The sequence below is a fragment of the Helianthus annuus genome, chromosome 6 (assembly GCF_002127325.2).
Source record: "Helianthus annuus cultivar XRQ/B chromosome 6, HanXRQr2.0-SUNRISE, whole genome shotgun sequence".
In the NCBI taxonomy this organism is placed as follows: Eukaryota; Viridiplantae; Streptophyta; class Magnoliopsida; order Asterales; family Asteraceae; genus Helianthus; species Helianthus annuus.
The window spans coordinates 76,986,606-76,992,782 of NC_035438.2; the positions used below are offsets into that span (position 1 = coordinate 76,986,606).

At 35.9% G+C, this 6,177-nt stretch overlaps 1 long non-coding RNA gene across 1 annotated transcript; it reads left to right on the top strand.

The window, feature by feature from the left end:
• Positions 1-3,459: 3,459 nt before the first annotated feature.
• On the top strand, positions 3,460-5,858 carry LOC110864134. The gene is made up of 3 exons (XR_002549657.2): positions 3,460-5,308; positions 5,386-5,489; positions 5,676-5,858. It is a non-coding gene; the product is annotated as an uncharacterized LOC110864134 (long non-coding RNA).
• The last annotated feature ends 319 nt before the right edge of the window (positions 5,859-6,177 follow it).

Consider the following 6,177-nt stretch of genomic DNA (forward strand, 5'->3'; position numbering starts at 1 on the left):
TAACGTCCTACTAGCAACCCACATACAAAGTATAACTAAGAACAAAGATTATATATATTATGGAGAGAGAGAATGTAGAATTGTTATTCGTTGAGAAGTAAATATGCAATAGAAAGAAGCCTCTATACATAGGGTTCTTACATAGTTACATTAATACAAAGGAGACAAAGAGACGAGAGTTAGAATGTGGATAGTTACCATAATATAACTTATTTATAACAGAGTGTACATTTCTGTTTTTTCCTTTGTAAAACCAAGAAATCAAAGCCAACATAAGAGAAAGACTGGGCTTTGCCATTTGGTTTGGGGTTTTTTGTTGCATAAGAAGTGGACCTGTGATTCCATGAATACTGTTGATGAAGATGAATAATGAAAAATCAATGAAGATAGGACATACAAGAAATTAAGATGGTCTAACTAAAGAAATCAGATCCAAAAGAATTTCGGATTCAAGGAATTTGCTCATGTTACCGGAATCTATTGGAATGCATAGAATTTCTTCACACTAGTAAGGATAGTTGATTAGTATTGATTAAAGCAAACATGATTTTAAATGGAATTAATATCGGGCCCTAAGCATCTCGAAGGATATCACATGATGGATAAAGTAGAGTGTCAAGTTTGGCTAGATATGCATGGATTAAACAAGGTTTGCTAAAGTTATACCTCTTTAGGATAGAGGTTTATGAAGACGTGTAATTAAGTTTAAAGACTTTTAAGAGAAGGTTCATTAGGTCTGAGCGTTGGGGTAGAGGCTTAGATTTCCTTACATTCTAGGTGGCATTTGCATTGTTTATGTTTTTTCATATGTGCATACTAGTAGGATGCCCGCGCGATGCAGCGGGAGTGACACATCGCATTGCGATACTCGTTTTTGGTAGTTTTCTTAATCATATAATATTTATTGCAGCATCATTGTGATAGATTTACATCAAAAACAAAACAATCGGGTAATCTGTATCATTGTGTTGTGCATGGTTCAGTCGGTTCGGTTATTATCCTTAACTGAAGCCAAAACCAAAGTCATCGGTTAGTCTGTTTTATTAACCAATCGGTTTTTGGTGAATCACTTCTGTTTATTCGGTTAGATTGACAGTTTTTTATTTGATTCCATTAATTTTAGTTAATAGCAAAAACCAAAATTGAGCTAAAACTTTTGCTTAGAAATATATTAAACTGAGGTATAAATGCATGAGATGAAAGTATAAATATATGAAATGGAGATATAAAATATGAAATGTATGAACTAGAGGTATAAAAGCCAGAGATATATGAAAATATGAATGATTCGGTTCAGTTCGGTCAGCTAATTTTGGTTAAACGAGAGTGTACCAAAATTGATAACCAGTTTGTGGTTAATTCGCTTTTCGGTTTTCAGTTAATTTAGTTTTGGGTTGATTTCGGTTCGGTTTTGTCTGTTTTAAGTGTGATTTAGGTTAACGATTTAGTTTAGTTATTGCTCACCGATAACCGGCTTTGGTTAATAACCGACAGGTGCGCGCGCGATGTGGCGGGAAACATAAACATTGCCACAGTGTGCATTGTTCGGTGGGTTAGATTATTATCCTCAACCGAAATCGAGGTCATCGATTAGTCTATTTTATTAAACAATACGTTTTCAGTTAACCGGTTTGGTTTATTCAATTAGATTGATGGTTTTTGGTTTGATTCATTGAATTTCAGTTAATAACCAAAACCAAACTTGGGCTAAAACTTTTGATTAGAAATACATGAAATTTAGGTATAAATACATGAAATGGATGTATAGGTATATGAAATGGAGGTATAAATACATAAAATGGGGGTTTAAATATGAAATACATGAATTGAAGGTATAAAAGCTAGAAATATATGAAAATATGAATGGTTCGGTTCAGTTAATTTTGGTTAAACGAGGGTATAAAAAAATCGATAACCATTTTTGGTTAATTCGAGTTTCGGTTAATCAGTTTTCAGTTATTTCAGTTTTTTGTTGATTTCAGTTCGGTTTCGGTTAATGATTCAGTTATTACTGACCTTTAGACATTTTTAGTCACGTAACATATCAATTTTTAATTAAAAATAGCTATAGCAATACTATAATCAAAATACAGAAAATAAAATAGTCGCTTATTTGGTGTAATATATATATATAGAGCAAGGTTAACATACAAAAAGCCTTATCATACTTCACGTACGCGACAAGCATAACCATCAGATCAGGGCCATAATCACGCATGGATCAGTTAATCACGCATGGGAGCAGTTATTTGGTGATAATCACGCACGTTATAATGGTAAAAAAAATAATCACGCACGTTATGTTTTTTGTCGCGTAGGTTAATGTACGTTAAGCAGTTTTGTACATTATACTTTCTCTCTCTCTATATATATATATATAGGGGTAAGGTTATTGTAAAAAAGACCAGAGAAAGGTAAGAAAGAATCTCAGCCATTAGATCTAAATTAATTGAAAAGGGTAAACAAGTAATTTTATCATTAATTCAATTAATTAAAAACTTCCCATAACCGCCACCTTAATTATAGGAAGTATATAACACCATTCAGCAAGTATATAACACCATTCAGTAAGTATATAACACCATTCAGCAAGTGTATAACACCATTCAGCAAGTGTATAACACCACTCAGCAAGTATATAACACCATTCAACATTCAGCAAGTATATAACACCATTCAGTAAGTATATAACACCATTCAGCAAGTATATAACACCATTCAGTAAGTATATAAACCATTCAACAAGTATATAACACCATTCAGCAAGTATATAACACCATTCATTGACTAAACATCTGATCGAAACATATTTTTTTCTCTATATAAATATAGCAATATGGTACTGATATTAAAGATAAAAAAACGCTCGTTATTATGGTGTAATTGTTTTTTTTTAAAAAAAAGTTACGTATAAAAAGTTATTGACGTTTAAAAAAGACGGGGGGAAGTTACATGTGCATTACCTAATTTCTAGTGGGTTTAAAAGACTATATTGCCCCTAGATATTTCAAATCAGTCCAAATTAATGAAAATATTTTACAATTTGGTCCCTATTGATCTCAACCATTAGATCAAAAGATCTAATGGCTGAGATTCTTTCTTACCCTTCTCACACTTTAGGCCTTTTTTACAGGATCCTCTACATATATATATATATATATATATATATATATATATATATATATATATATATATATATATATATATATATATATATATATATATATATATATATATATATAGGGAGCCGCTAAAATGAGAACCACCTCCAGTTGTAAGAACCGCGAGAACACTCTCAACCAATTAGAGTATGCCAACAATAAGGTTATTTTGGTCTTTTACCCAAAATGTCAAATCCTCTTATCTCTCTTCATTTATAGTTCTTTCTCTCTCCTCTTTCATTATATATGTCAGTTTCATCTTCACTTCTATTCCATTTCTCTCTCTTTTTATTTCACCTGCAACAAAACAAAAAAGACTCTCACCTTTCTCTTAAAATCAAGATATGAAACCAGTGTGGTTTCAAAGGATCGAGAAAGAGGTTACGAAAACCCCTGGGTTTCTGATCACCGGTGACGGCGGACCTCCGACCGGTCACCCACAACCACACCCTATCTCCTGTGACGGCGGCGCCCCCTCGTTTCTCCGGCGACGGTGATGCCAAACGTCCCCTCATGCCCATCCTTCTCCGCAACCCACAACCACCCTCAAATCTCTCAGACCCATCTTCATCTCTCGATGGCTTTTTTTTTGCGGCGGTGTGTCGGTGACGGTGGATGAAGGCTGAGGTGTGGGTCACCCACACCTGTGACGGCGATGGTGGGTAGATGGGCGGTGGGTGTTTCCGGCGGCGGTCACTACATCTCAAGTGGGTTTTACTTTTCTTGAGTTCTTGATCTTTTTTGGATTAGGGTTTTTGTGGGGGTGATGTTGGTAAAGATTTGAATGAAGATATTACTAGAGGCATTTTGATAAGTCTGTGAATGGTATTTCTTTTGGGTTTTTTGTTGCTACTGCCATTTACTAGTTCATCAGATTCTTTTGTTCGAGCAAGTTGCATATTCGGTGGATTTTATCTGTTGATTTTTGATATGTGGGTTTGATCTGTTGATTTTTGATATGTGGGTTTGATATATGGGTCACGAACAAGAATCTGTTAAACTTTTTGGTGATTTTGCTTTTCTAGTCATTTTTTATGAACTATGCTTTTTCTAGTGATTTTTATGAACTTTGTGGTCATGAACAAGAATCTGATGAATTTTTGCTTTCTAGTTATTTTTGAGGGTGTTTGTTTAGGGGTGGTGGCTACTGATCGGACTTATTGGGTTCTTTGGGTGGTGGCTACTGGTCGGACTTATTGTGTTGTTTCTGTTGGAGCTATGGTATGTACAGCTTGTTTTGTTTTGATTATGTTTTTGTTGGGTTTTTCTTTGATTGTTTCTGTTGGATCGATGTCGGTGGTACCTGTACAGTTGTTTGTTTTGATTATGTTCACATGATGGGTCTATACAGCGGTTGCCGATAGTGCCCGGTGGTGCCCCGTGGTGTCCGCTAGTGCCGGGGGTGCCCCGTTGTGCCGACTGAAACTTTTTTTCGCCGACATTTGATATTGACGATCGTTCTTGGCAATGATGATGCAAAAAAAAACGTATTTTTTTTATGACGATGGCACGGCAAGGATGGTGGAGGGTAGGTTTTTGAACCCGCAACCCCACCTTGCAGCCTTTTAATTTATCGGAAAAAATCTGAGCCAAACCCTTTTTTTTTCGAGATACACTTTTGTTTTTTTGGTGTCGTTGGTTTTTTATATTCTTTTCCCTCGTCGATGACGATAAAAATATATCCGAGACACCTACCGACTTTGCGATTTATGGGTGCGTTCGTCTTTGCGTAAACAAGTTTTCGTGTAAAAAAGTTTTTGTGGAAAAAAAGTTCAACCGTAAACTTTTACGTAAAACGTAAAAAGTTTACCGTAAAAGTTTTTGGTGAGGCTTTGATGGCGGCGGTAGTTCAGGTGGTGGTGGGTTTGTGGGGGTGGTGGGTTTCAAGTCGGCGATGGGCGGCGGCGGAGTTGTGGTGGTGGTGGGTTTCTAGTCGGCGATGAGCGGTGTTGTGGTGGTGGTGGGTTTTGACGTCGACGTCAGTGAGGGGGTGAGCAATGACATTGATGGTGATGACGGCAGCCGGTAACCCCTCAGATCAAGACTCATGGGTTTGGTGGTGGTGGAGAGGGTTTGAGCAATGACGTTGATGGTGATGACGGCAGCCGGCCGGCGCCGAAGCTGCACCGGCGACGACTGCAGTAGAGGTGAGTGTGTTTGGTTCAAGTTTGGCTTAGATTTCGTGCTCAGATTCTGATGTGGTTTGAGTTTTGGTTCGGGTTAGGTTCGGGTTCACTTCAGATTTTGTCGGGTTTTCGGCTCGGTTTCGGGTCTCGGTCAAAGTTGGTCAGCCGCGGTTCGGGTGTGGTTCGACGGGTCAGATTGAATGTAAGTTTAAATCTTTTTTTTTTATTTCTCTGTTAATATAGTATTAAGTTACTTCAATTAGTTCTTACTTCTTACAGTTCTTTGCAATACTTATCTTATTTGATCCTGATTATATGCATGTGTGTGTGTGTGAATGTGTAACATATTGTACAATCAAGAATCTTATTCTTTCTTTTTTGTTTGCAGTTTCCTTTCAGCTTTATGACCTCAAGAAGCAAGGTTTCATAGAGAGGCAAGAGGTGAAATTTTTTTAGCAGACGAAAACTCTGCGTTTTAGCGATTTTTATTACAAGAACCTGGAATTTGGTTAATGTTTAACATCTAAAATACTCTTCTCTGGAATTTGATTAGAAATTTGTTATGTTTTGACATTTTGACGAAAACTATGTATATTGATAATTGTGATTGGTTTATTGTTGTATTTAAAAAAAATCGACACTTAGTTGTCGGGATTGTCCAAAAACAGAGGAAACTCTGCCCCGATTTTCGAAAAATCCGTTATACGTAAACTTAAAACGTAAAACGTAAAAATTTTAACGTAAAACGTAAAACTATAAAAATTTTACGTAAAACGTAAACTATAAAAATTTTACGTAAAACGTAAACTTTTATCTAAAAACTTTTTAATGTAAAACGTAAACTTAAATCGTAAAACGTAAACTTTTTAACGTAAAACATAAAACGTAAA